Source organism: Cebus imitator, unplaced genomic scaffold (assembly GCF_001604975.1).
Source record: "Cebus imitator isolate Cc_AM_T3 unplaced genomic scaffold, Cebus_imitator-1.0 Scaffold169, whole genome shotgun sequence".
Classification (NCBI taxonomy): domain Eukaryota; kingdom Metazoa; phylum Chordata; class Mammalia; order Primates; family Cebidae; genus Cebus; species Cebus imitator.
In genome coordinates this window covers 2,031,089-2,057,535 of record NW_016107484.1, presented here as the reverse complement: position 1 = coordinate 2,057,535, position 26,447 = coordinate 2,031,089, and the positions used below count along the sequence as shown (strand labels likewise).

Below are 26,447 nucleotides of genomic sequence, written 5' to 3'. Positions count from 1 at the left end.
TGACCTCAGGTGATCCACCTCCCTCGGCCTCCCAAAGTGTGGGGATTACAAGTGTGAGCCACAGCTCCTGGCCTCAATTGACATCATTTCTAAAGAGGTTCCCCAGAGGGCTGGAGGGAGGAGGAATGGAGAGTTAGTGTTTGATAGGTACAGAGTTCAGTTTGGGAAGATGAAGTTCTGGAGGTAGATGGCAGTGATGATTGTGAATGCCCTTCAAACCGCTGAACTACACACTTAAAAATGGTTGAAATGTTAGCTGGGTGTGGTGGCACACACCTGTAGTCCTAATTACAACACTTGTGAGTCTGAGGTAGGAGGATCACTTGAGCCTGGGAGGCAGAGGTTGCAGTGAGCCAAGATTATGCCACTACACTCCAACTTGGGTGACAGCAAAACCCTGTGTCAAAAACAAACAAACAAACAAAAGGTTGACATGGGGGCATAGTGGCCCAAGCCTGTAATCTCAGTGATTCAGGAGGCAGAGGCGGGAGGATTGCTTGAGGCCAGGAGTTAGAGACCACCCTGGACAACATAGACCTTATCCCTACTAAAAAAAAAAATTTTTTTAAAGTCAGGTGTGAGGCCAGGCGCGGTGGCTCATACCTGTAATGCTGACACTTTGGGAGACCGAGATGGGCAGAATGCCTGAACTCAGGAGTTTGAGACTGCCCTGGGCAATATGGTGAAACCCTGTCTCTACTAAAATACAAAAAAAAAAAAAAAAAAAGAAAAAACAACTGGGCATGGTGGCGGGTGCCTGTAATCCCAGCTACACAGGAGGGTGAGGCACGAGAATTGCTTGAACCTGGGAGGCAGAGGTTGCAGTGAGCCAAGACCATGCTACTGCACTCCAGCCTGGGCAACAAAGTGAAACTCTGTCTCAAAAAAAAAAAAGAAAAGTCCTGGTGGTGGTGCCTATAGTCTCACCTACTCAGGAGACTGAGGCAGGAGGTTTGCTTGAGCCAGGAATTCAAGGTTGCAATGAGCTGTAATCCTGCCACTGCACTCTAGCCTGGGTGACAGAGTGAGACTATGTCTCAACAACAACAGCAAAAAGATAAAAAAGTTAATATGGTAATTTTTATGTTACGTGTAGTTACTCACAAACACAAAAGGGTATAATTCACTGTAGCTATCATCTCATGAACAAAAGGAACACTAAGAAGTAGGAAAGATCTAAGAATAAGAAACTAAGTGGAGCCTTTTGATTTTTGTTTGTTTGTTTTGACACACGGTCTTGTTCTGTTTTCCAGGCACGTAATAATCGCCCACTGCAGCCTCAAACTCCTAGGTTCAAGAGATCCTTCTATCTCGGCCTCCTAAAGTGTTGGGATCACAGGTGTGAGCCACCATGCCCAACCAAAGTGGAGCTCTTTGAATATCTTGGCCCATTAGCCATGTTCTCATTTCTCCGTGAATTGGCGAGATCTTGGCCAGGCCTGGCGCTGACCTGATCACTAAGGTTTGGGAGTCAGCAGAGAGGCGTCTGAGGGCTGGAGCCAGAGATGGCTCCCCAGAGAAGGAGCCTGGGCTGGGCCTGCAGCAGCTGTGTATTCTAAGAAAAGATTCTGTTCTCTAACTTGGGAGACCTGGGGCTGTCTCATTTCTCAGTGTTTAAACAAGAAGTGTGTCCCTGGCCTGCTGCCGGATGTTTTGGAGGCTGGTTCAAGTGAAGCACTCAGTGATCTGGGTGTGGTCTTCGTTATGATTTTCCAGTTTCCCCAGGGGCTCAGATAACTTTTGCAAAAAGAGCCAGTGAGCAGAGCAGATGTTTGTTTAGAATGACATGGCAACTCAGAGCAGGTGCTCAGAGAGGTTGTCCCTGCTGGGGCTTTGGGGTCTGACCTGCAGGGAGGAGCTTTGCAGAGGTATTGCTTGGCCTCTGCACAGCTATCTTGCTTCACTAAGGTGCTGAGTGTTTTACCAGTGAAGGTCATCATCCCAGACTGTAATTACTCTCAGGAAACACGTGCCACTAAGTCTCAATGCCTTTAGAGGGTATGGAAGTGAGCTCACTCTCACTGTGGCCAGGGTGTGACTGACAGTGAATTGGCTTTATGCCACACCTGGCTGAGGGCTCTGACTCTTCCATGATCCACTCTCCATATGAGAGGTCTGTAGTCATCACTATATTGCAGAGAGAGGCATAGTCTTCTAGAAGACCAAGGAACCTCAATTGAGCTCTTGACCACAGGGAGTCTGCTGCCCTAGGCCAGTGCCTCCCAGCTAATTTGTGACTATTAGACCTGGAGGCTGCTTAGATCCCTGTTGTCTTAACCTTCCTTTCATAGCCAAAACACAGATTCTAGGAGGCGAGGGGCCATCCAAGCTCACAGCCAGTTGGAGTCAGAACTGGCTCTTGAACCCAGTCTGTGAACTCAGGTCCTGTCACCATTGGGGCATTTTAAATCTTAGAGGGTGTTAATGAAGGTGACTTTAAATCTGTGGGTTCATATTTGACAAAACCAAAGCCAGGCCTTTGCTGCAGGTGTGCCTCTGAAAGCCCTTGTCAGCCGTGAAGTAAAATCCCAGCAGGCCATGCAGGCACCTGTGATGAGTTTCCCTTTGACTCACCAGTTGTCAAGGAGGTAACACGATTTCACCATATTCACAGGGCAGTATGGTTGCTGAGCTGACACAGCCTCCTCATGTGGGTGGCAAGCGTATGCTTCCCATTAAGAAAATTGCTACTTTTGAACAGGCTCGCAACGGAACTTTTTCTCGCGTACTAAAATTAAGAAAATAATAATAAAACAAGACACCCAACAACACAAACTAAAAAGAAAAAAGAAAAAGAAGAAATATTTAACATCAACCTAGAAAAAAAAAACAAACCTCTTTATTTAGCCTGGTATTAGTATTCATTGGAGCCACATGAACAGAACAAAGAAATTCTCACTTAGACGAGGTTAAGATCGCCATCCTGTAGCCTTCTAGATACAGCACAACCTGTAGTTGTGCTACCTAATCTTTGTCCCTACCTCACGAGCATGACAAAGCTTAGGCAGAAACTGCTTCAAACACAAGTAAACTGTGCTGAATTTGCCTCTGAGAATTCTCAGCGGTCCCAGGAGATCATTGGAGAAATTCTCCCAGGTGGCCACAGAATCAGAGCTGTCTTGCTGTGTTAAGTCTTGTTGGAGCACTTGAGTCCTGAAGAGGCCCTTGATAAAGGGAATAGTTAGACTTGTCATCAACGTTGAGCCCAGATAGGTCTGGGAGTGGGAGCTGGAGATCTTTGCCCCTGACGTGCAGGTGACTGAAGCTGACAGTGGGCACAAGCCACAGGGACACAGCCGAGTGACACTGTTTCACTTCCCTGCAGCCTGGCCTGCATCAGTACTAAGGCACAACATTTGTGGAAGGGCCATGTGTTTGACAATACTTACCGCATCCAGTAGCCAGATGGTCTAAACAACCCATCAGTGGTATGGTATGTAAATATTTTCCATCATTATCATGGTGCTGCCGTACTGACATTAATGACGATGAAGAATTACCCTTGAAGAGCTCTCTGTTAAGAGCCAGTCAGGCTGCAGGCAGGGCTGCAAAGCTGTCCCTACACCCTGGAGGCTGACAGCTTTCCAGGCTAGCTTGGTCTCCTCTTGCTGCCTTCCACCCAGGTACACTTTCCCTTACACAGTGGCCCTGTGGACATTCCCCTCAGAGCTCTTCCCAAGTACCACGTTTGTTTCTCATCATGCACTAATATGTTTTCCACTGTTGCCAAGAGCTTTGTGACCCAGCATATTTCCCTCTTTGCTTTGCCTACCAGGAAGCACACAGCTAAGATTTTTACTCATTTGCTTGTAGATTGTTCTCAATTAGGAGCCTTGGTATAGATTTTCTCCTTCCTGTTTGGTTGCTTTCTTTCTGTGCTCTCATGTTTGGTGGGAAAATGTGAACCTATGTTGTAAGGTTTTTGGAAAGCAGATAGTATGGATAGAGCTTGAATAACATGAACAGATTCCCATCATGATCACAGAGTACAGAACTGGTCTGTATCCAATCTTCCTGAACTGTTACCTAGACTGGTAGTTCTAAGAAGGCTAAGATCAGACCTCAGCCTAATTCTCCTATGTGTCTCCTACATATCTGACACTTAGTATCACTTTGGTGGATGTATTAGTTAGGTAATGCTAACTGCTAGACAATCCTCTAGTCTCAGTGGCTTATCACCATAAAGGCTTATCCCCTTGTTTTAGTTGAATTGGATGTTCTGTGAGTGGCCTCCATGTGGTGAATTGGGGACCCAGGATCCTTTCACACTGTGGCTCTCCCATTCCCTCGAGTCCTACAGTGAATCTATGTAGTCAGCTGGCTGGTAAGCAGAGAAAGAGGGAGCATAGGAGATTGTGTGGGGTATTTTTGGGGCCAGGCTTGGAAGTGGTAGACCTCCTCTTCTCATAGAACTAGTCCTGTAGCCTCACCTAGAGTCCAGGGGGCTAAACATGCGATTTAGAAAGAGGAAATTGGACCATGCCAGAGTCTGCCACAGTGAGATACTGAACAGTGAATGAACAAATCCATGAAGGACACAGAGAGTGGAGCAGGGCTCCAGGGTCACACATCTGAGGAGCCCAATGAGTGCATCTGTCTGCCTTGCAAACCTAGATGCAAGTAACTGGACTTGGTGCAGGGCTTTGGATTACACGTCAGCATTCCCTTCTGTCCAAACCTTAGGATTTTAGAATGTTGGAGCTGAATCAAGATCCCTTTCAAAGACAGTTGAGCTCAGCCTCCTCACTCTACAGATGGGGAAACAGAGGCCCAGTGAGCAGAGCTGATTTACCCAGAGTCAGCAGCCAGAACTCTAGTCTCAATCCCATGCCAGTGATCACTTTACTGCACTCAGGGAATCCCATCCATATCTCTGTCCACAATGTGCAAACCCCTGCTCTGCACAGAGAGATGGAGAGTCACGTAATTAAGTGACAGCTTGAGTTGATCATCTGATGGCCTGCTTACTCTATAGGATCATTGGAGAAATTTCCCAGCCTCACAACAGCTGTATGAAACTCAGCACTGGCTTCATTTCAGCATTCACTCCATTGGGATATTGGGATTGGAAGACTACTGTCTTCCTAAGACTCATTTAAGCACTAACATCTCTCAATGGCTCTCATATGTGAGGATGCAAAAGGTCTTCATGAGTCTTATGACAGAAATAGAAATTCCTGCAAACCCACTAGAGACCTTGGCCACCATCAGTTACCTATTGCTGCTTAACAGAGTGCTTCCAAACTTAATGATGCAAAACACTAGCCATTTTATTTATTTGCTCACAATGTGGCAATTTGGGCAAGCCCCAGTGGTGTTAGCTCATCCCTGCTCCACTGGTGTCAGCTGGAACAACTTAACTACTTGGGGTGCAGGACCCATTGACAAGGTGGCTGATTGCACTCCTGTGGCTGGTGAGATGGTGCTGGTGCTTGGCTGTATCTGCCAGGGCTGCTGGCCAGGACATTTGTTCTCCTCATTACCCCTTGGGCGAGCTATAGGTGGTTGGCTTCTTACTCGGCTTCAGCTTCCCCAGAGTTCAAATGCAGAAGCATCCAGGCCTTCACCACCTCTTCGTTCTTGTTCTCCTTCTCCTTGCCCTTCCCCCCCTTTTAAAAACAAACAAACAAACAAACAAACAAGGTCTTGCTCTGTCACCAGGCTAGAATTCAGTGGCATAATCGTAGCTCACGGCAGCCTCAACCTCCTGGGCTCAAGCAATTCTCCCACTTCAGCCTCCTGAGTAGCTGAGACACAGGAATGTGCCATTGCACCTGGCTATTTTTTGTAGAGATGGCGTTTCTCTATGTTGCCCAGGCTGGTCTTGGACTCCTGGCCTCAAGTGACTTTCTTACCTTGGCCTCCTGAAGCACTGGGACTACATATCAGAGCCATCATGCCTGGCCAGAATGTCCATCTTTTTTTTTTTTTTTTTTNTTTTTAAGACAGAGCCTTGCCCTTGTTGCCCAGGCTGGAGTGCAGTGGTGCGATTTCTGTTCACTGCAACCTCTGCCTCCTGGGTTCAAGGGATTCTCCTGCCTCAGCCTCCTGAGTAGCTGGGATTACAGGCGCCTACTACCATGCCCAACTAATTTTTGTATTTTTGGTAGAGACGGGGTTTCACCATGTTGGCTAGGCTGGTCTCTGGGAAAAGATGTTAACAGACCCATTCACACAAACCTCTCCAAAGCCTGGCTGTGCTCCTGGATGCCTCTGGAATATAGGACTTTGCCAGGTTCTCATGGCCCAGGGAAAGTCCTACTGGAGCCACTCAAGGCAGACCCCAGCTGTTTCCTCCCTTGGAGAAGGCTGCATGCTTGTGCTGTGTTTTGTATTGATGATGGTGGTGCCTCCTATTACATAATCTGTTATTCTGTGCTGCACAAGGCCCTGGTTACTTGTCAAAAGTTTCTAAAAGCCAGCTGTATCAGCTCCAGGCAACTGGGGGTGCTGCCTCTCCCTCATAGTATTAGTCACTCTGTACTTAGCTAAATTTAACTTTTTATCATCCAAATGATATTTTTGTGGGCTTGGGATTTTACATAATGCTACCAACTGCTGCAGGCTAAGAATTTCTCCTCTTTGTTATGTGTGTGTGTGTATGTGTGTGTGTGCTCATGTTGGGTTTTTTCCCTCTGTGAACTTCTGCATGCTCAAGAAAGCCTTGTTCGGTTTCTCCTCCCTTGCTCTGCTTTCCCAAGTCTGGGTTTTATTCTTTGGTCTCTGCTTTTGCCACTTGACAGTGGAAAGAAAAATTGCTCCTAACAGCTTTCTAATGGTCCTGCAAATGCTTCCGCCTTTACTGGAGGTCTCTTCACTTTGAAGGTCTCTGAGGGTTTCCCTGCTGTCTCCAATAGTCTGGGCTTCTGAAAGAGCAGCTCAGCTCTGGAGTAGAGTGTTTGCTGAAGAAGCTGGAAGGGAAGGGGAGTAGGGTCATGAAACAAGAAATCCAGGTAGCTAGCCTGCCCAAGGCATGGGGTCCACGATGCCAGCTCCTCCTCTCGGCCTGTGGGATGTTGGGTGGTGATGGAGGGTTCGGAGCTGTTCTTAAGAGAACACAGGGAGGTGGGTGGGTGAGAGGATGGAGACCCAGCCTCAGAGGGACCTGGAGCAGCATGTGGGGAGCTGGAGACACAGCTCAGCCATTTGACTTTGAGGCCCCACTGCTCAGAGGCCATAGCACTCCTGGCCCTCATGCAGGGATCTCGGGTCTACACCATAGCTATGCCTGGGAGGTGCCTTCCTTCATTTTCCTGAGGAGGAAGCTGAAGATCAGCTCAGTGAGGTGAAGCAGCAGTAGTAATCACAGTGGCAGCAAAACACTGAGCACTTAAACTGTGTGCCAGGCATGGTGCTAAGCACTTGCTTTTGTTAGCTCATCGACTCTTAAGCCATTCTATGAAGTAGGTACCAGTATCCACTCTCTTTTTTTAGATCAGGAAACCGAGTCCCAGAGAGCTTAAGCAGCTTGCTTGGGTGAAGTCTCAAAGCTGGGAAATGGAGGGCCACATTTCAGAACCCATCTACCCCCAGGACTTCTCTTGCCACCCAGTTCTGTGGTCTCTTTTAGGCTACAAGGCTTTCCAAGGGGCATACTGGGACAAAGGGCAGAGATGGCACTTGTACTGTGCTCCTTCCCTGGCGTTATTGGGCTGATTCCGGCCTGATTCCAGCCTGATCTAGTTGCCAAGTTCCTCCCATGCAAGCTGTCTTTAAAATAAAGCAGGGTGTCTATGTATAGGCGGTCTCTGGGAGGGTTAGCCAGAAACTGGAATTTGCCTCTGGACAGGGAACTGGGTGCTGTGGAACAGGGACAAGAGAGAAACTCGCTCTTACCCTCTACCAACTTTATCCTTTGAGTTTTGAAAGTTTTCAAAATATAGATGCATTACTTGTCTTAAATTAAGTGATGTTATCTTATTTAAAAATTAGGAACGACTAGGTATATACCTAAAAGAACTGAAAACAAATATCCATACAAAAACTTGTACAGCAATGTTCACAGTAGCACTTATTCACAATAGCCAAAAGGTAGAACCAACCCAGATGTCCATCTATGGATGAGTGGATAAACAAGGTATGGTGTTTATAATGGAATGTTACTCCATCATAAAAAGAAATGAAGTACTGACACATGCTATAACATTGGAGAACCTCAAAAACACTATGCTGAGTGAAGGGTGGCAGATGCAAAAGGATACCTGTTGTATGATTCCATTTATATGAAATATCTAGAATAGGCAAACCCATAGAGGCAGAAAGATTAGTGGTTGCCAGGGGCAGGGAGGAGGGGAGGATGGGAAGTGACTGCTTATGGATACAAATTTTGTGATGAAAATGTTCTGGTATCAGATAGTGGTGATGGTTGTACAACATTGTAAGTAGGCTAATAACCATTGACCTATATACTTTGAAAGGGTGGGATTTTGTTGGGTTTATAGATAGTCTTGCTGTGTCACTGAAACTGGATGGAGTGCAATGGTGTGATCATCCAGTTCACTGCAGCCTTGATCTCCCAGCCTCATGTTATCCTTCCAACTCAGCCTCCTGAATAGGTGGGGTTACAGACATGTGCCACCACACCCAGCTAATTTATGAATTTTTGTAAAGATGGGGTCTCACTATATTGCCCAGTCTTACCTTGAACTCCTGAGCTCAAAGGAATCCTCCTGCCTCAGCCTCTCAAAGTACTGGGATTACAAGCATGAGCCATGGCACCTGGCTAAAAGGGCAGGTTTTATGGCATGTGAATTATATCTAAATTGAAAAAATTAGAAACCATGCCTCCAGATGGAGTCAAAGGCCATGGTCTGTTGTCAGCACTCTGGACAGTTTGCCATGGTGCTACCTACCATATGTATGGGTCTCTCTCTACCGATTTCTTAGCCACCTGCCTCATGGTCGCCATGTCAACGGAGGCTGGAGACAGCAGTGTTTAACTTCGGCGGTACTACCCACTCATTTGGAACTTATACTTTCCATAGGGGCCAGCCTGAGACATGTGGACGTCTGGGCAGGCTAGTAGCTGGCACCTCATCAAACTGGTATTCTTTAAGTGTTTGACATTTATTTAGTGGGGATGAGGAGAGACTGATATTCTATTAATAGGAATTATATAGAGAAACAGATTCACTTGCTAATTCACTTCCATGGACTGAAACAGAGTCAAGGATCTGAAAAATTTTTAGGAAAGCTTTTTTGACTCTGTCGTTCTTGTCCCCTAAGGGATCTTTTCGTTTTGTTTTTCTTTCACCTGAAGTTTTCCAAATACTTCAAGAAGTATAAGATTTAGATTTAAAACTTAAAGAAATAAAATGACATTTGTTCTTGGGAAACTGCAACATGATGTATTATTTGGTCTTGGATGCCCTGCTCCCCCCCGGGACTGTGACTACACCTGTGTGAAACATACATTACATGCAACAAACCCCAACAAGGAATTGTATTGTGTTTTTTTGTGACTTTCCGTGTCCCCTTAGGGCAGTGGACAGATTCACTGTTTACCCTTTATGTGAGGGGTCACTGCAGGAAACCAGAGTTAGCCAGCAGCACATTTTTATTTCTTTCCAGGGATGTTTTGAGCCCTCTGCCCCTAGAGGTCTGTTCCTCAAGTAGCCGCCTGCTGAGTTGGCTCCTTAGCCTGACCCTACATTCACTTTTAATACTTTTAGTCAGAAACATAATTCCCTGCAGTGCCCCTCTTTACATTCCGAGAGTGCTTTTTTGTTGTAACCCCCGTGGATCTAATTCTGCAGGGTGTGAGTCACCACTGCCCTTCTCACCCTCCAAGAAGTGTTGTGGTAGGCTGGAGCAGGGCTGGCCTACCAAATCTGGCTCTCCATTGATGCGTGCATTACCATGGCAAACCCTCAACCCTCTCAACAGCTTTCCTCACCTCGAACATGGGAAGACTTCAGAGTAGCTGGCCTCAGCTGTGGCCTATGGTGGCATGTGGAGGTGAGGCTGGAAGGCCAGCTTGCTTATGGTCACTGGGAGGGCTGGGACCTGTATCCACTCTGCTGTGGGTCCCTGGGCTGTTTCATTTGTTCCAGGGGTCAAGTGTGTAGGTGGGTACGTACATGCAGCCGTGGAGACAAGGGGCTGGGGCAGGACAGCGATGGAGCCTCAGTCCCACGGAGGAGCCTGCACAGGGGCGGGCACGCAGGATGCGGCGTAGGTGGTGGGGTTGGGTGCTTGAAGAGCCTCCTGCTCCCTGCAACCACACCTCCCACTGCTGTACATTGCTAGCTATCTTCACACCTCCCCTATTCCACTCTCTCCCTCCTCGGACTCTTACTGTCTGGCCGCTCACTTGGCAGTTGATAACTTTGCCATCCCCAGCCACCATTCCATTCCCCTTTGTTAGGGCCATGCTTGCCCCTAGTGGGCATGGACTAGCATCTGAGGAGGCCCCTACCATGCCTGTCCTCAGCCTTAAAGCAGGGTTGCCCTGGAATTGGGCATCAGTTCCTGGAACACTCTCAAATTCCATAGCCAGGAGACAAGCGGCCTCTGTGTCATGGTCATTGGAGAGCCCTGTAGGCTGCTACCTGCTCCCTGGGCCCAGAGGCAGGAGGCTTGTATGTGTGTCAGGCAAACGAGAATGTGTGTTATGCTGCTACGTAGGCTACCAGCTTGTCTGTGGTCCCTGTAGGAGCCCTGGGTTGGGTGGTGGCTTCAGTGGTACCTGATTTTGCCTCTGAGGCTGTTGGACCTGGGACTCTTTGGAAATCCATTTCTCCACCTTTTTCATTTTGATTTGAATGCTTGTCTCTGGCCTCTGGGTAATCAGATCACACTCTGCCCAGCTGGAGGGGCTTGCTGGAAGGCTGGAAACCATTTGTATCACCCCACAATGGTGACCACACCCCTGAACCAGGATCAGGATGCCAACCTCTCTGGCAGCGTCTCCCAGTCTTCTTCCTGCATTGTCTCATTTTCCAGCCTCTCCTCTGTGGTCTGAAGACCTCCAGTCCCAATGGGGTTCATGAGTGAAAATCAAGGTTTGAGACAGAGCTCCAAGGGACTTCTGAAATAAGATGACTTGTGGTATGTGCTGTTGGTCTCAGCTCCTGCTCCCTGAGCAGTTTTCCTAAGTAGAAGGGGTGCCAGGCAATGTTGGGGTATATCTGTCACCAATTCTGAGTTAGGAACTTGCTGCCTGAATGTGTCCTGGACTGGGTCCCTTTGTAAAATGGAGACACCTTTAGTCACATGTCCCCTGTTCAACCTTCTTAGTCCATTGGCACTGTGGGTCTCCCAGTTGGATTGGTGTGGATGATCCGAGTCCAGGTATCTCACCTCCTTTCCCATTGTACTTCTCCCTGCAGCATCCTGGCACCTGTGTTCTGGTCTTCAACACCCTTCTGTGAGTCTAGGGACGCATCTCTCCTCCTGTGACAGGGACATCAGTGGAGCCTTCTCAGACCCACAGGTAAGGCCATCCACCTGTGTAGCGGTACCTTACTTCCCAGGGGCCCCGCAGGCCACCCTGGCCTTTGGAGTTTGAGGGTACAGAGACTTTATTGCTGTTTCCTTTTTCCCCTGAAAACTGGACTGTTGTAAGCAGTGGCTCACACCTGTAATCCTAGCACTTCGGGAGGCTGAGGCAGGAGGATCACTGCAGGCCAGGAGTTCAAGACCAGCCTGGGCAACATAGTGAGACTGCATCTCTACAAAAAAAAAAAAAAAAAAAAAAGAAAGAAAAAAAAAAAAAAAAAAAAAAAAAAAAAAAAAAAAAAAAAAAAAAAGAAAGAAAGAAAAAAAAAATTAACTGTGTGAGGTGCCATATGCCTATAGTCCCAGCTACTGGGAAGGCTGATGTGGGAGGATCACTTGAGCCCAGGAGTTCAACGCTGTAGTAAGCCATGATTACACTATTTCACTCTAGCCTGAGTAACACAGTGAGACCCCATCTCTTAAAAAAACACTAAAAACCTCACTTTATCTGATTAATGTGGGGTAGATTGTATTTATTGATTATGCTTTTGCAAATATTGACTTCTCTTCACTAAATAGGAAAGACCGATGTTCTGCCTCTGGCAGCTTTCAATTCCAAATACGATAAAAACTCCTTGGGTCGGCCTTTGAGGCCCCAGTGGCTGCTATTCTCCTGTTTATAGAGCACCCCAGGGTGGCTCTTTTCTGTTTGCTCTTGAGGCTCAGCTTGGCCCACTCTACCCTTAGTACATAGAACAGGACAGGCAGGAGTTTTGGATGGGAAGCCTAGGCTCTGGCTACTCCCTGGCCTTGGCAGAGAGCAGAGGCCGGGGTGCTGCCTCGCTCAACTGCCCACAAGTCATGGTCAGTGGTCCAGAAACAAGCATGAGTGTGTTTTTTATTGTACCATCCCTCTGGGTACACTCCTACAGTGAGAAACCAAGGCCGAGTGGAAGGCGGGCCTGAGCCTCTGTCTTGAGCCTCAGAGAGTGCCAGGTCTAGAGATTGAATGGCCCAGGGAGTAGCACTCTCTGCCCTCCTACCCCTAGCTGACAGGAGTCCCTGGCCTCCCAGGCTTCTTTACATTTCATGTTTCTGAGTCTCAGGCACAGGTCCTGGCCTTGGCCTCATTTTTCATGCCAAGACCTTTGTTGGGTAGAACAGGAGGTTAAGTGATTTTTCCTTCTTTTTTTCTAAATTTTGATGAATCCGTCTCCCTGTGCACTCATCAGCTAGTTTCAGCTTTGGAAGCACGGAGGATGGATGTTCCATCAAGGGAAGCTAGCAAAGCTGAGGTGAGGATGCTAGTGGGGGTAGGTTTAATATACCCAGCCCTTGCTGCATGGGGCTAAGTCCCACGGTAGCCACAAGCAGTGCCTGTTGGGGTCCCCTCTTTTACACAGGAAGCCTAGGCTCAGAGATGACAGATGTCAGCTCAAGGTTGCACAGCTAGTCAGTGATGGGATTGGGATTGGACCCCAAGTCTTGACTTGGAAGCACATGGTGTATGGTTTTCCAAATTCAGCCTGTGATTCACAGGGCCCTTGGTTCAGCCCATGCTCAACCCTCACTTGGTGTTTGATCTCAGGTAAGTAGGTAAGTCCCCTCCCTTCTCTGGCTGCCCTATCCTCACTGGGAAGACATGGCTCGTTGTGATGGGGCCTCTTAAGTTGCCTCTGGCTCTGTAGTTCCAGGCTGGCATCGTGAGCTGTTTTCTTCTCTAATTGCTCATTCTTTTCAGTTGCTGTGAAAAGCCCTCCAAGTGCTAAGAAGAGAGAGTGCTATGTTGTGTTTCTTGTTTTTCTGTTTTGTTTTAATTCACTTTTCAAGGTGTCCCAGCTGCTGGCAGTGGGTGTAGGGGAGGGCACATAGTAACACTCAGCCTTGACTCTCAGCTTGTCCAGGGGTCACTCCAGTTCTGTGGGGTTGGGGCCTCGTGGTTGTCCTGTGGCCAATGGTCTTGGCTGCCAAGTCGAGGCAGGACCCAGTGAGAGCTCTTTTGCCCTGCATGGCCTGAGCACTGACATTGCTCTGAGGGACTCTGCTTCAACACAGCCTTGGCCTCCTGTCTCCTTTCTTACAGGAAGGAGGTTCTATTCCTTCTTAACAACTGCATTCTAGAGTACAGTGGCTTTCCAGAGACCATGGCCTTGCAGCCCACCTCATCTGGAGGTCCTCACTTAGACCTAAAATGTCCTTAGGAATTATTCTGCTCCACTCATTTGTCCATAAAGTATTTATTGTTACTTAGTATGCACCAGGGACTCTTCCAATTGCCAGAGATGCCTCTGTGAACAAAACAGACAGGTGTCCCTGCCTGCATCTGGTTTATACCCTGGTACATTCTTTGAGCTTTGCTTATGAAGTTCTAGCATCCTGAAGTTCTCTCCTCCCACCTCTGTCAGGTTCCTGTTTCCCTTTCCAAGCCCATTTCCAACAGCTCCTTTCCTCTAAAGCTCTTTGCAAGGCCTGGGTACACATTAGCCTCTTCTTCCTTCCTCTGTGCTGTCATGGCATACTGCTTGGACCTCAGATAGAATTCTTAGCACCATTTTCCCTGAAGTATTTTGGTAAGTGTCTGTGTCTGCTGTCGGCCTGAGAGTCCTGTAACATGGGAGACTTGCCTTTGGTCCCCATCCTTTCTCCCCAGATCCTGGACTAGAGAGCTGGTGCCACTTTTAGGTGCTTTTCCTAAAACTCACCCAGACCTAGAAAATGGCAGGTCCCATGTGAGGATGATTAGGGTTGCCCCCTCCATGCCTCTGCAGCCCCCTTGGGAGTTTGTGGCATAGCGACCACCAGACCCTGGTAGCACCACCCTCCCCAGGGTTGGCTGAGAATGAGATCTTTCCTTCTCTTCTCTCCTCCACAGGGGACTGAAAAAGGAAAGGGCTCAAGGACCAGGGTTTATTTTTAGAAATGCTCCTTGCTGTGGAGGAACCCAGAGCCCTTCCTTCCAGAAGGTGGGGGTGGCAGGTGGTGGGTAGGGGTAGCTGGGGTTGTGTCTCCTAGTACTGCCTGGCTGTCTTTCACAGAAGGAGTCTGCCTTAAAGAGGAGGGTCCCAGCAGGGAGAACATTTGCCCTCAGCCCCCACAGTTGAAAACATTTGCCATTTGGTGCTGGTGAGCAGAGCTTCTGGCATTACCATGAGCCTCAGTGTCCCTTGGGGTGGGAGCTCAGCGGGGACAGTCCGGGGACCAGGCAGTGGCTTCCTTCCGGACTCCCTGTGGCTCAGGCAGGGAGGGGCACTTCCTGCCATTGTCTCTGTGACAGGCCTCGAAAGGTCACTGCCTCCTGAGGAGAAAGAGAGCTGATGACATGGGCAGGGCCTCAGACCACAGAAGCAATGACACACACTCTCCAGGGCACGTCCCTAACTCCCTATGCTGTCCCCTACCCCCACCTCCAGCCCCTTGGATGAAGTGTTGTCCCAGGCTAAGAAAGGGCTTCTCTCTACCCTCTGCAGCAGCGGAGCCCTACCCACCACAGGGCCCTTGCTTCCTAGTCCCTCCTTTCAGGCAGCCCCAGTCCCACATGGGAACGTGAGCCTGTCCGTCTCTGCGGCATTTAGGTCTGTGATAAGTCTGGAATGTTAGAAGGCTGCAGCCCAGAGAGCCCAGAGCATGGGGAGACTATGGAGAGGAAGTAGAGGGCTGAGTGCCCTCATGCCCTGGAGAAAAGATGCTGCCCTGAGTTCCGCAGAGAGTTCCTTCTCAGCGCCTTTGCTGTCCCCACAGAGCTTGGTAGAGAGCTGGGCACAATCTGATGATCCATGTCATGCTGTAGCCAGCTCTGTCACCTGTGCTCCTCCTGACTGCTCCTGTCTGTATTTCATTTTTCGAGGTAGTTCTTTGCCACACACCCAATGCTGCTCAGTACTCGGGGCTTCAGCCAGAAATTGTTGGCTCTTCTCAGCCTTCCTCTTCTTCCTGTTCCCCGGAGCTCTGGGGACCCATGCCTGCATTTGTCTTGTTTGCTCTGGTGCAGCATGTCTTCCTGAGAATGTACTTTCTTTTCTTCCTTTTTTTACCTTTTTAATTTTTATTTATTTATTTTTTTACTCAAAATGATTTTTTAAATTGCATTTTAGGTTTTGGGGTACATATGAAGAACATGTAAGATTGTTGCATAGGTACACACATGGCAGTGTGGTTTACTGCCTTCCTCCCCATCACCTATACAGTATCTGACATTTCTCCCCATGTTATCCCTCCCCAATTCCCGACTCCACGCTGTCCCTCCCCTATTTCCCCCGACAGACCCCAGTGTGTGATGCTCCCCTCCCTGTGTCCATGTGTTCTCATTGTTCAACACCCGCCTATAAGTGAGAACATGTGGTGTTTGATTTTCTGTTCTTGTGTCAGTTTGCTGAGAATGATGGTTTCCAGGTTCATTCATGTCCCTACAAAGGACACGAACTCATCGTTTTTTATGGCTACATAGTATTCCATGGTGTATATGTGCCACCAGTCTGTCATCAGTGGGCATTTGGGTTGGTTTCAAGTCTTTGCTATTGTAAACAGTGCCTGAATGAACATTCGTGTCCATGTGACCTTATAATAGAACAATTTATCATTCTTTGGATATATACCCAGTAATGGGATTTCTGGGTCAAATGGAATTTCTATTTCTAGGTCCTTGAGGAATCGCCATACTGTCTTCCACAATGGTTGAACTAACTTACACTCCCACCAATGGTGTAAAAGTATTCCTATTTCTCCACATCCTCTCCAGCATCTGTTATCTCCAGACTTTTTTTTTAATGATCGCCATTCTAACTGGCATGAGATGGTATCTCAATGTAGTTTTGGTTTGCATTTCTCTAATGACCAGTGATGATGAGCATTTTTTCATATGTTTGCTGGACTCATATATGTCTTCTTTTGTAAAGTGTCTGTTCATATCCTTTGCCCACTTTTGAATGGGCTTGTTTGTTTTTTTCTTGTAAATCTGTTTTAGTTCTTTGTAGATTCTGGATATTAATTAGCCTTTTGTCGGATGGGTAGATTGCAAAATTTTTTTCCCATTCTGTTGGTTGCCGATTCACTCTAATGACTGATTCTTTTGCTGTGCAGTACTTTTTTTATTTTTTAAAGGAATTATTTATTTACTTATTTTAGATATAGGGTCTTGCTCTGTCACCCAGGCTGGAGTGCAGTGGTGAGATCATGGCTTATTGCAGCCTTGAATTCCCAGGCTCAAGCAATCCTCCCACCTCAGCCTCCTGAGTAGCTGGGACTACAGGTGCATGCCATAACACCTGGCCCAGAATGTATTTTAGTTTCAACTAGGTGGCAGAAGCCTGCATTCCTCTGGCTTGTGTTGAATTGTGCTTCAGACGGATGTTTTCTGGCTGCCTTGTTGAGACAAGGCTAGCTGGGGTGAAGAGAGGAAGCAGGGGGCCTGTGACGAGACGATTGTGTTTCTGGGTGATCTTTTGGTTACTTTTTGAGGTTCACCCAAACATATCATGCTTTCAGGGGGATGGACATTGGTTTGTTTCACTTGTGCTCTTCAGAACAGGCCGGACCAGGAAGGAAGCTGGCCTGGCCTACCTGAGGGCATGTGAGGCTGGGTGCCCTGCTGTCTTGGCCATGGTGGTCTGGGGCTCGGGGCTTCTCTGGATCTCTGCCTACAGGTTCTCAGCATGGGAAACCCCTTCTCACCACCTTTCTTTTCCTTCTTCCTCTTGTTTCTGCCTTTCTTTGACTCTGGTACAGAGCCCCCGTTTTCGGTTCATTTCCAGTACTTTGCCATGGTAGGTGTCCAGTGTACTCAAGTTGGTGACCTCATCCTGCCTGCAAGGAGGCAGCTGGAGGCATGAGGGTTCAGGGCTTTAGGTGCCTGGAGGCATTTCCATATGCGCTGAGCCCCCATGCATCCCAGTAGTCACGTGGCGTCAGCAGAAACTTTCTGGACCTGGTGTCCCCTGTGTCACTTCCTTTCTTTGTTTCTTTACACACTTCCTGAGATGCAAACCCTGCCTGGAACAATCACTTTTGTTCCTGGAGACAGTGTTTAGAGCTTGGAATTCTCAGAAGGATTCCTGAGATGGCGCCATTCCAGCCAGGGGTTGAATAGCTTGAGACTCTTCATTTCAGCAGCACAATTGACCCCTCAGTGGATCAGTAACGATTCCTTCCACACATATTCAGTGAGTACCTACTATTCTAGGAGCTAGGCGTAAAGATGTGATAAAATGTTAAAAACTTCTGGCCCTCCTGGGTCTTGTATTTTAGTGGGGGTAGACACTCAATAGACAAATAGGCAGTAAAACCTGTAAGCACATCAGATGGTGATCAGAGCTGCAGAAGCAGGGGAAAGGAAGGCCTCCCAAGTTGGGAACATTTAGCAAAGGCCTGAAGGAGGTGGAGAGTGAGTCAGGATGGTAGCTCAGGGAGAAATGCTCAGGCAGTGAAGACAGCCTGTGCAAAGGCCCTGGGGCAGGAGCTTGTCCAGGATGTTCAAGAAACTGGAGTGAGTGAGTGAGGGGAAGAGAAGCAGGAAGGAGGTTAGAGAATATTGAGGGCCTCGATGGAGCAGGGCCTTGAAGGCTATATCAGGACTTTGACCCTGACTCTGAGTGACCTGAAGCTTTGGAAATGTTTGAGCAGTAGAGGGTCAGGATCCGAATTGTGCTTTAAAAGGATGGTTTCTGGTTATAGTGATGAGAGCAGTCTGGATGGGAGAAAGGGAGGAAGCTGCGGGACTGTGGGGAAATGATTGCAATAGGGAGAGGCAGTGGGTATGTAGGGGTTGTGAGCCTTTTGGGCCCTAGGTGTGTTCTAAAGGTGGAACCTAGAGGAATTCTGAGGCATTGGGTGTCGCTTGCTTAAAAGAAGGTTCTTGTGGACTTGGAGAGATGCAAGAAGTCACCTGAGCCAAACTTTACACGTAACCCACCGGAAAACTGAAGCCTAAGAAAAGAAGTGACTTGTCCAAAGTCCCATGACAAGCTGGCTAGTTGCAAAGCCAAGATTTGGGCTTCTGGAATGCAGGTCCAATGTTTTTGCAGCTGAAACAATGAATGGTTCCAGTGAGGTTAAGGGCCAAGGGAAGAAAGGCTGGCCCCAGGGCTCCAGAGCCAAGCCACAGGGTCCTAGCAGCACCCACAGTGGCCAGGGTGGAAGCCTCCACTGGCCAACAGGAGTCTGAGGCTTTGTGACCTGAGGATTCTTGGCCCTCTGGGCCTTCAGCAGCTTTCTCTGGGCCAGCATTTTGACCTTAGCTGGGTTGCAGTCTTGACAATGTTAGGCCTTGGGCAGATCAAAGTCAGTACTCCTGTGCATTATTCAGTTGGCTCGTGCCAAGCTTCCATGGAGTGTCAGGTCCGAGCAAATAAGAGAGTCTTGCTGTCAAGGAAATAATACTTCAAGGGAGACAGACAAGCAAACCCAGGAAGCCTGTATGGTCAGGGTCATAGGTTCATGTTTGAGGCATATGCAGGGAACTGGCCAAGGTCAGGGGATCATCACTCTAAGGATAGTCACTAAAACAAGTTCTGCTGCTGCCAGATGCCCCAGGGAACACAAACCAGAGGCCTTGTGTCTAACAAGGTGGTTTGTTTAAATTGATGATTCATTTAGCCTGGTGTGATGATGTGCACCCATAGTTCCAGCTACGCAGGAGGCTGAGGCGGGAGGATTGCTTTAGGCCAGGAGGTCAAGGCTGTAAGGAGCTATGATTACACCACTGCACTCCAGCTTGGGCGACTGAGTAAGACCTGTCTCTAAACAAACAAATTCATGATTCAGTCTCTTGGAATACAGCAGGCAAGGAAGGTTGGTGGGGGCTGAGATCTGACTGCCCTATAGGTAACTGTGTCACCAAGAACAGGTTTCCCTTAAACCCCCAGGACCCATACATTTAGCTTGATCACTACAGGGTGGCCTCACATTGCATCGGATGACTTCCATATGCTTCTTTGTGAAGAAAGCTGGTATTTGTGTGTGTGTGTGTGTGTGTGTGTGTGTGCAAGACTGCTCTAATGACAGGCTTTAAGGTTTCCTGTGGCTGGTGGGATTCAGAATGAGACCTGTGAATTTCCCAGCTCAGCATGGGAAGAATCGGGTGTCGTCTTTACATTCCTCAGCATGAGGGCTGCCTGTGGGGGACAGGAGGGAAATATTTTGCTTTTGCTCTCTTGAGAGGAACTGAATCTATAGAGCAAAAGGGAGGGAAATCCAGTTTGCTTTTTCTTTCAGTCTTTTAACTCCATCTTTCCCCATCACAGAAAATGTATTGTTGAGGAATGACAACTTGGAAATTACTTCCATTGATTGGTGTATGGGCTGCCCTGGGAAATCATTCTCGACTGCTCTAGTAAGTGCCCTGGTGCTCACAGGTGATTACAGGACATGACTAAGGACGCAGTTCCCAGGGATGGAGCAGGCAGGGCTGGGGTGCTGGAGGCAGGCTGAGGCCTGGCTGGGCTAGCCTCATGTCCTTGAAGAAGGCCAGTTCTTGGTGTCTTCTGAGGCTGGACGTAGGAGCGGAGACAGCGAGGAAACTGGAGACTAGCTCTCTGCCCTTAAGTAGCTCAGCACAGCAGTATTCTAATACACCTTGCCGGGGACTTCCTTGCATTTCTGTGGCAATTCTCAGGAGTAGACAGAGTTCTATGACAACCGAGGTTGAGTGCTGTGTCTAGGTTGAGTGCTGTGCCCCCAAATTAGTGATGGACAGTGTTATTTTTAAGAATTTGTCTTGGGAGTCCGAAGCGGGTGGATCACGAGGTCAGGAGTTCAAGACCAGCCTGGCCAAGATGGTGAAACCCTGTCTCAATTAAAAAAACAAAAAAAGAATTTGTCTTAGAGACAAGATCGTACTCTGTCACCCAGGCTGGAGTACAGTGGTGTGATCTTAGCTCACTGCAGTCTAGAACTTGCATGTCACAGACGCATACCACACCCAGCTACTTTTTTTTTTTTTTTTTTTTTGAGACAGAGTTTCGCTTTTGTTACCCAGGCTGGAGTGCAATGGTGCGATCTCGGCTCACTGCAACCTCCGCCTCCCGGGTTCAGGCAATTCTCCTGCCCCAGCCTCCTGAGTCGCTGGGATTACAGGCACGCGCCACCATGCCCAGCTAATTTTTTGTATTTTTAGTAGAGACGGGGTTTCACCATGTTGACCAGGATGGTCTCGATCTCTTGACCTCATGATCCACCCGCCTCGGCCTCCCACAGTGCTGGGATTACAGGCTTGAGCCACCACGCCCGGCCTACTTTTTAAATTTTATGTAGAGATGGGATCTTGCGATGTTGCCCAGGCCGATCTTGAATTCCTGTCCTCAGGTGATCCTCCCACCTTGGCCTCTCAGAGTGCTGGAATGACAGTTGTGAGCCACCATGCCAGACTGGTGGTGGGTTTTAGGACTCACTTCACCACACCCAGGAAAAGGGAGCTTGATGGTTTGTCCCCATGGAGCATGCATTAGAGCTGTCTAGGGGGCAGGTTCCCAGACAGGAGGAGTGGCCTTAGGTAGGCCACTTAACACATGACGAACATGTACTAACCACCTTCTATGTGCCTGAGCTGCACTATGTGCTGGAGGTAAAAATAAATAAGGGTTGTGCTTTGAGGGGCTTGGGAAGGAGAACCCTTTTTCCATTCTCCCTCCAGTGCCTGAAATTTTACCATTGGTCCCTTATTCCTGTTAGTCAAGCATCTCTCTCTTTCTAGTTTTCATTCAAATGATAAATACTCTTGGGAAATATGTGGCATTGACTCTTTGATACTTCACTGTGGATACGTTTATTAATGGAACCAAGAAGCAGGTTAAGTTGATGACAGTGAGATGAGATAGGAGTGGGGAGGTGGCATCTCGGCAGGAGAGACCTTATCCTGCATCACAGGTTGGCCCAGGGTCAGCCCATGCTATGTCCCACTGCAAGGGGACATTTGAGGTTGTAAGTGTGTGTTTCCGAAGCATTAAAGCATCTCCCAAAATGGCTTAGGTTTGAAAAGACTTTGACCAAAGGAAAGAAAACAAATAAGAAAACCAGTACAGAGCACCTGTGCATTGTGTCAGACACTTATTAGGTACTTAATAAAGAATGTGCCTTTGCTAAAACCAATAGGAGTGGTCATGGCTCCTGGCACTTGGAGCTGCCTGGGAAAGGTGGCTGTGCACCTGGCCGGCAGAGCTCTCTGATCAGTGTCAGTGTGGGGTATGTGTGGGTCAGTGGGGCACATGGGACGATCATTTTCTTCATTTGTGAAATCAGGAAAAGCTTCTGGACCCAGGAACCTTGGAGTTATAGAAGCACAGTGGAAAGGGTGACGTTAGAGGCTGTTCCTGCCTCAGGTGAGTCTGACTGGGTCTCAGTCTTCTCTCATAGAGAAGAAGAATGGCTAATGTCTTTTCTGGACATTTCGTATGAATGGAGTTATACATTATGTGGTCTTTTGTGTCTGGCTTCTTTCACTCAGCATGGTGTTTTCAGGGTTCATTTGTACCATGTGTCAGTGCTGCATTCCTTTTCTTTTTTTGAGATGGAATCTCACTCTGTTGCCTAGGCTGGAGTGCAGTGGCATGATCTCGGATCACTGCAGCCTCTGCCTACCAAGTTCCAGCAATTCTCCTGCTTCAGCCTCCCAGGTAGCTGGGATTATAGGCGTCCACCACCATGTCCAGCTAATTTTTTTTGTATTTTTAGTAGAGACGGGGTTTCACCATGTTGGTCAGGCTGGTCTCAATCTCCTGACCTCAGGTGATCCACCTGCCTCGGCCTCCCAAAGTGTTGGGATTACAGGTGTGAGCCACAGTGCCCACCCAGCCTGTGTACAAGTTTTTATTGGACACATTTCATTTCTTTGTGCATATACCTACGAGTGGAATTGCTGGGTTATATGGTAACTCTATGTTCAACATATTTGAGGAATTGCCAGACTGTTTTCCAGAGAGGCTGCAGCATTTTATGTTGCACATTGTTTTATCTGCATGGAGAATTGTATAGTGTGGTGGTTAATGCAGGTTCCAGAAGCTAACTGCCTGGGACACCTTGGGCAAGTCCCCTCCCTTACTGCACCTCAGTTTCTTTATCTGTGAAATGCAGACCATATTAGTCCTTACTGCATGTGGCCATGTGGAGGAAAGGAATGGGTGTCTGTGGAGTCCTTGGTAAGGCTGTGCGCATGTCACCTGCAATTCTTACTTCCCCCAGGCATGGGTGCCTGCATACCTGGGTGCTCTGTCAGTGGTGTTTTCTGTGGATGTAGAGTTGGCCTTACAGAGTACTGCCTTTTTCAGTGCTTTCTAGTCTTCTGATTGCCCCTGGGAATAGGCCTCCCAGGCCGTCAGTGCCTGTCACACCTGTGCATCTCTCTCCTCAGCTGGAGGGGCTTCCTGAGTGTAGTGTGCCAGCTATGGGACCTGAGAGGCTGTGGGTAGGACTTGGAACAGCGCCCGCACGAAAAGGCATCTAAATACAGGCACACAGTGGGCCCTGGAGCCAGGCATCCAGGAACCAGGAGCTGTTTGGGTCATTACAAAATAGCAGTGTGGAGAACGCTAACCCAGCACTTAGCTATGTGCCTAGCTCTCCTCTGCACAGGGCTCCTGCTCTGTGATTGGCCACGTGGAAGGAGATGGTGTTCAGGCCAGGAACCTGTGGAAAGTCTGCCAGTGCTGCTGATGTGGCCCAGAGCCCCCAGGGCCTCACCATCCTGCAGGCACAAAGGTGGGCCGGCTTACTCTCCGTAGAGGAATATCCAGTTGTCCCTCCAGCCAACCCGTGGCAGAACAGTAGCTTGCCAATCTGGTTACACTGGGTGTTCTCTAAGGAACATAGGGAGGCAGATTCAGAGAGCACCAGACTTGCCTTTGCCCTCATCTCTAAAGGGAGTCCTGGTATGAGGTTTCATTCTTTTTTTTTTTTTTTTGAGACAGAGTCTTGCTCTGATGCCAGGCGCCAGGCTGGAGTGCCGTGGCGCCATCTCAGCTCACTGCAACCTCTGCTTCCTGGGTTCAAGCAATTCTCCTACCTCACCCTCCCAAGTAGCTGGGACTACAGGTGCGCGCCAGCATGCAGCTAATTTTTGTGTTTTTTAGTAGAGACGGGGTTTCACCATGTTGGCCAGGATGGTCTCAATCTCTTGACCTCGTGATCCGCCCGCCTCAGCCTCCCAAAGTACTGGGATTACCGGCATGAGCCACCGTGCCCAGCGGTTTCATTCTTTTAAAATGATTTTTTCTTTTGGCAAAAATGACAGATCTGGGTGAGTGTGAAGGAGGGAATCCGTTCCCTCCCTCATCTGGCAGATGCTTGTTGTGCCCACTGAATTGGTGAGATCCAGTGAGGAAGGGGAACTCAACCCCTGGGATAGAGGTACAGACACATGTTAGAGTGCACAGCACATGCACAGAGGGAGGCACAGAGTGCAGCTGGAGCAGAGAGAAGGCAGCAGCTGACACCTGAGTGGAAGATTTTGCAGAAGAGGGAGCATTTCAAATGGGCTTTGAAGGATGTGGAGGAGTTTATCAGGAGTGAAGGGAAAGGCAGAGGGACCAGCATGAGCCAATGCCTTTAGTACTCAAAGTGCATGGTATCTTTGGGGAGTGCTGAGAAGTTTCAGTTGCTGAAGTGCAGAGACAAAGGCTGGCAGGATGGAGATTGGGCTGGGAAGGAAGCTGGCCCCTGAGCTCAGCTCTTAGGAGTGGACACTTGGAGCCTGTGGGATTTGGGGATTCACTCGCCATCCTGCGTTTGTCTCTATGGCATCTGTATGTTTGCTACCAATTAGGAGGCGCTTCCTCTTCTCCATTTGCATATTAGCTCACTGCAGCCTTGAACTCCTGGGCTCAAGCAATCTTTCCACCTATGCCTCTAGAGTAGCTGAGACTACAGGTGCAGGCCACCATGCCAAGCTAATTAAAGTTTTTTTTCTTTTTTTGTAGAGACAGAGTCTCACTATGTTACCCAGGCTGGTCTTGAACCTCTGAGCTCAAGACATCCTCCCACAGTTTCCCAAAGTGCTGGGATACAGGTATGAGCTGCTGTGCCTGGCCTGCACGTATTTCTGATCTCATACTGCTGCCCTTGTATGATAGGGCTCTGGCTGGTGGTCCCTAACACCCTCCATCCTGCCTGGATGTCTAGCCTCCCATCCTGGTCCTGACTTACCTCTGGCACCTTCTTCCTCCTCCCATGAGCCCTGACCCATTCCAGGACTCTTTAGGACCCATATCCTTATTCCTCTGAGAGCATTTCCCAGAGCCTGTGGGCCAGCACTTATCCCAGAGGACAGAAATGGGAAATGGGTCCATTATTCCATTGTCCAGTATAAGAAGCCAGGTAGGAGGGCATCTCCCTGCAACCTTGGTGCTGGGGGTGACCTGCTTTCTGTGAGCCTGTGCTGCTGCCTTTGATTCTTCTCTCTTTCTCTGGACTGTCTGCTCTGATTAGCACACTGACGTCAGGAATCTCTGTCACCTTTGGTCTCCCTGTGGCCTGGCAGCTGTGATGTATCATTTTGGACGTGTCCCCTGCATCACTACAGAGGGCTGAGGCCAGCAGAGAAAGGAGGATTACGTTGTTCCCATCTGGCTGCAGCCGCTTCCCCAGCCCTGTCTAGCTGTTCCCCATACCCACTGCTAAGTGGCAGATGTAGGGGCGAGGTCAGCCCAGGAGCTGGGGACCTGCCCATCATCTTCACGTGTATGTCTTCAAGGCTATTTCTGGCCTTGCCATTATCCCAACGGCTTTGGGCGATAAATATAGATACGGATTGAAAAGCCTCAGTGGAAGGCAGGCAGGCAGGCAGGCAAGTGAGGCAGGCTGCACTGGAGAGTGTGTGGATGGGCTGCCTGGCTATAAATAAGTCTGCTGGAACCCCTCCTCATCCATGCCCACCACTGCTGAGCTTGTGCTTGCCTTAAGAAAGACACTCTACCTTCCTGACTCCCAGCAACAGCTCACTTGTGCCTGTGGGGTTGAGGGTATAGGAATGAGGGACGGTCTGCCAAGGAGAGGGAAGGAGGTGCTGACCTATTAAGAACGATGCAGAAAAGTGGGCTGCTGAGTCTTTCCCCCTTAGCACTTTGCCATCACTACTAAAAGGGAGATGGCAGGCCAGGTGAGGTGGTTCACATCTGTAATCTCAGCACTTTGGAAGGCCGAGGAAGGGCGGATCACCTGAGGTCAGGAGTTCTAGATCAGCCTGACCAACATAGCGAAACCCCGTCTCTACTAAAAGTACAAAAATTAGCTGGGCATGGTGGCAGGCATCTATAATCCCAGCTACTCAGGAGGCTCAGGCAGGAAAATTGCTTGAACCACAGAAGGTGGAGGTTGCAGTAAGCCGAGATCGCACCACTGCACTCCAGCCTGGGCAACAAGAGCAAGACTCTGTCTCCGAAAAAAAAAAAAAAAAAGGAGATGGCAGGGTGGCCCCCACAGGGAGATGGCTACCCTGCCATCTCCCTTTTTTGTTTTTTTTCTGAGACAGAGTCTTGCTCTTGTTACCCAGGCTGGAGTGCAGTGGTGCGATCTAATTCAGCATCCTTTAGGTCCCCTAGCTTCCTGGGGCCTCACTTTTGTTGCAGAGGGGCTGGGAGATCGGCTGTGCCTGGAGGATTCTATGGCCAGGCAGCCATTCTGCTGGGTGGATCCTGGCTTCCACAAGCCACGTTTCTGTGTCTTTTTTCTGCTTCTGCCCTGCCTGGATCCCTCCTCTTGACAAGAGTACAACTTTGTCTGCTGGTTCCAGGTCCTCACTGTTCAGGCACTGGGGACCCTTGTTTAAACTAGTGGTGCAAGGGGTGGGATTCCAGATGCCCCTGGGCCTGCAGCTGGCTCCTTCCCTGTTCCTCTCTGCTCCTTTCTCATACCTTCCTCCCTCTTTCTTCCTTCTCCATGTCCTTCTGTGTTCTGTCTCGTTCCTCGTCCCCCTACCCATCTTCCCACTGCCTCTTTCTAGCTAGAAGCAGATTCTTGCATTGGGTGGGGAACAGAACGCATGCCCAGGACACACTTTTCATGGAAAAGGATTGAAGTTGATAAGCTGG

General features: G+C 48.8%; 1 protein-coding gene across 14 annotated transcripts in view; it reads left to right on the top strand.

Moving 5' to 3' along the window:
- Nucleotides 1-26,447, top strand: part of PITPNM2 (phosphatidylinositol transfer protein membrane associated 2) — a 166,454-nt gene that overhangs the window by 28,095 nt on the left and 111,912 nt on the right. For 11 of the 14 annotated variants that reach the window (XM_017544370.2, XM_037744241.1, XM_037744242.1 and 8 more), the window contains exon 2: nt 11,331-11,434. The gene's annotated coding sequence lies outside the window, so the exon portion shown is untranslated. Of the gene's footprint in view, nt 1-11,330; nt 11,435-17,320; nt 17,595-19,673; nt 19,763-26,447 lie in introns of those variants that run through there. The other 3 variants (XM_017544363.2, XM_037744244.1, XM_017544362.2) reach the window with 2 other exon arrangements.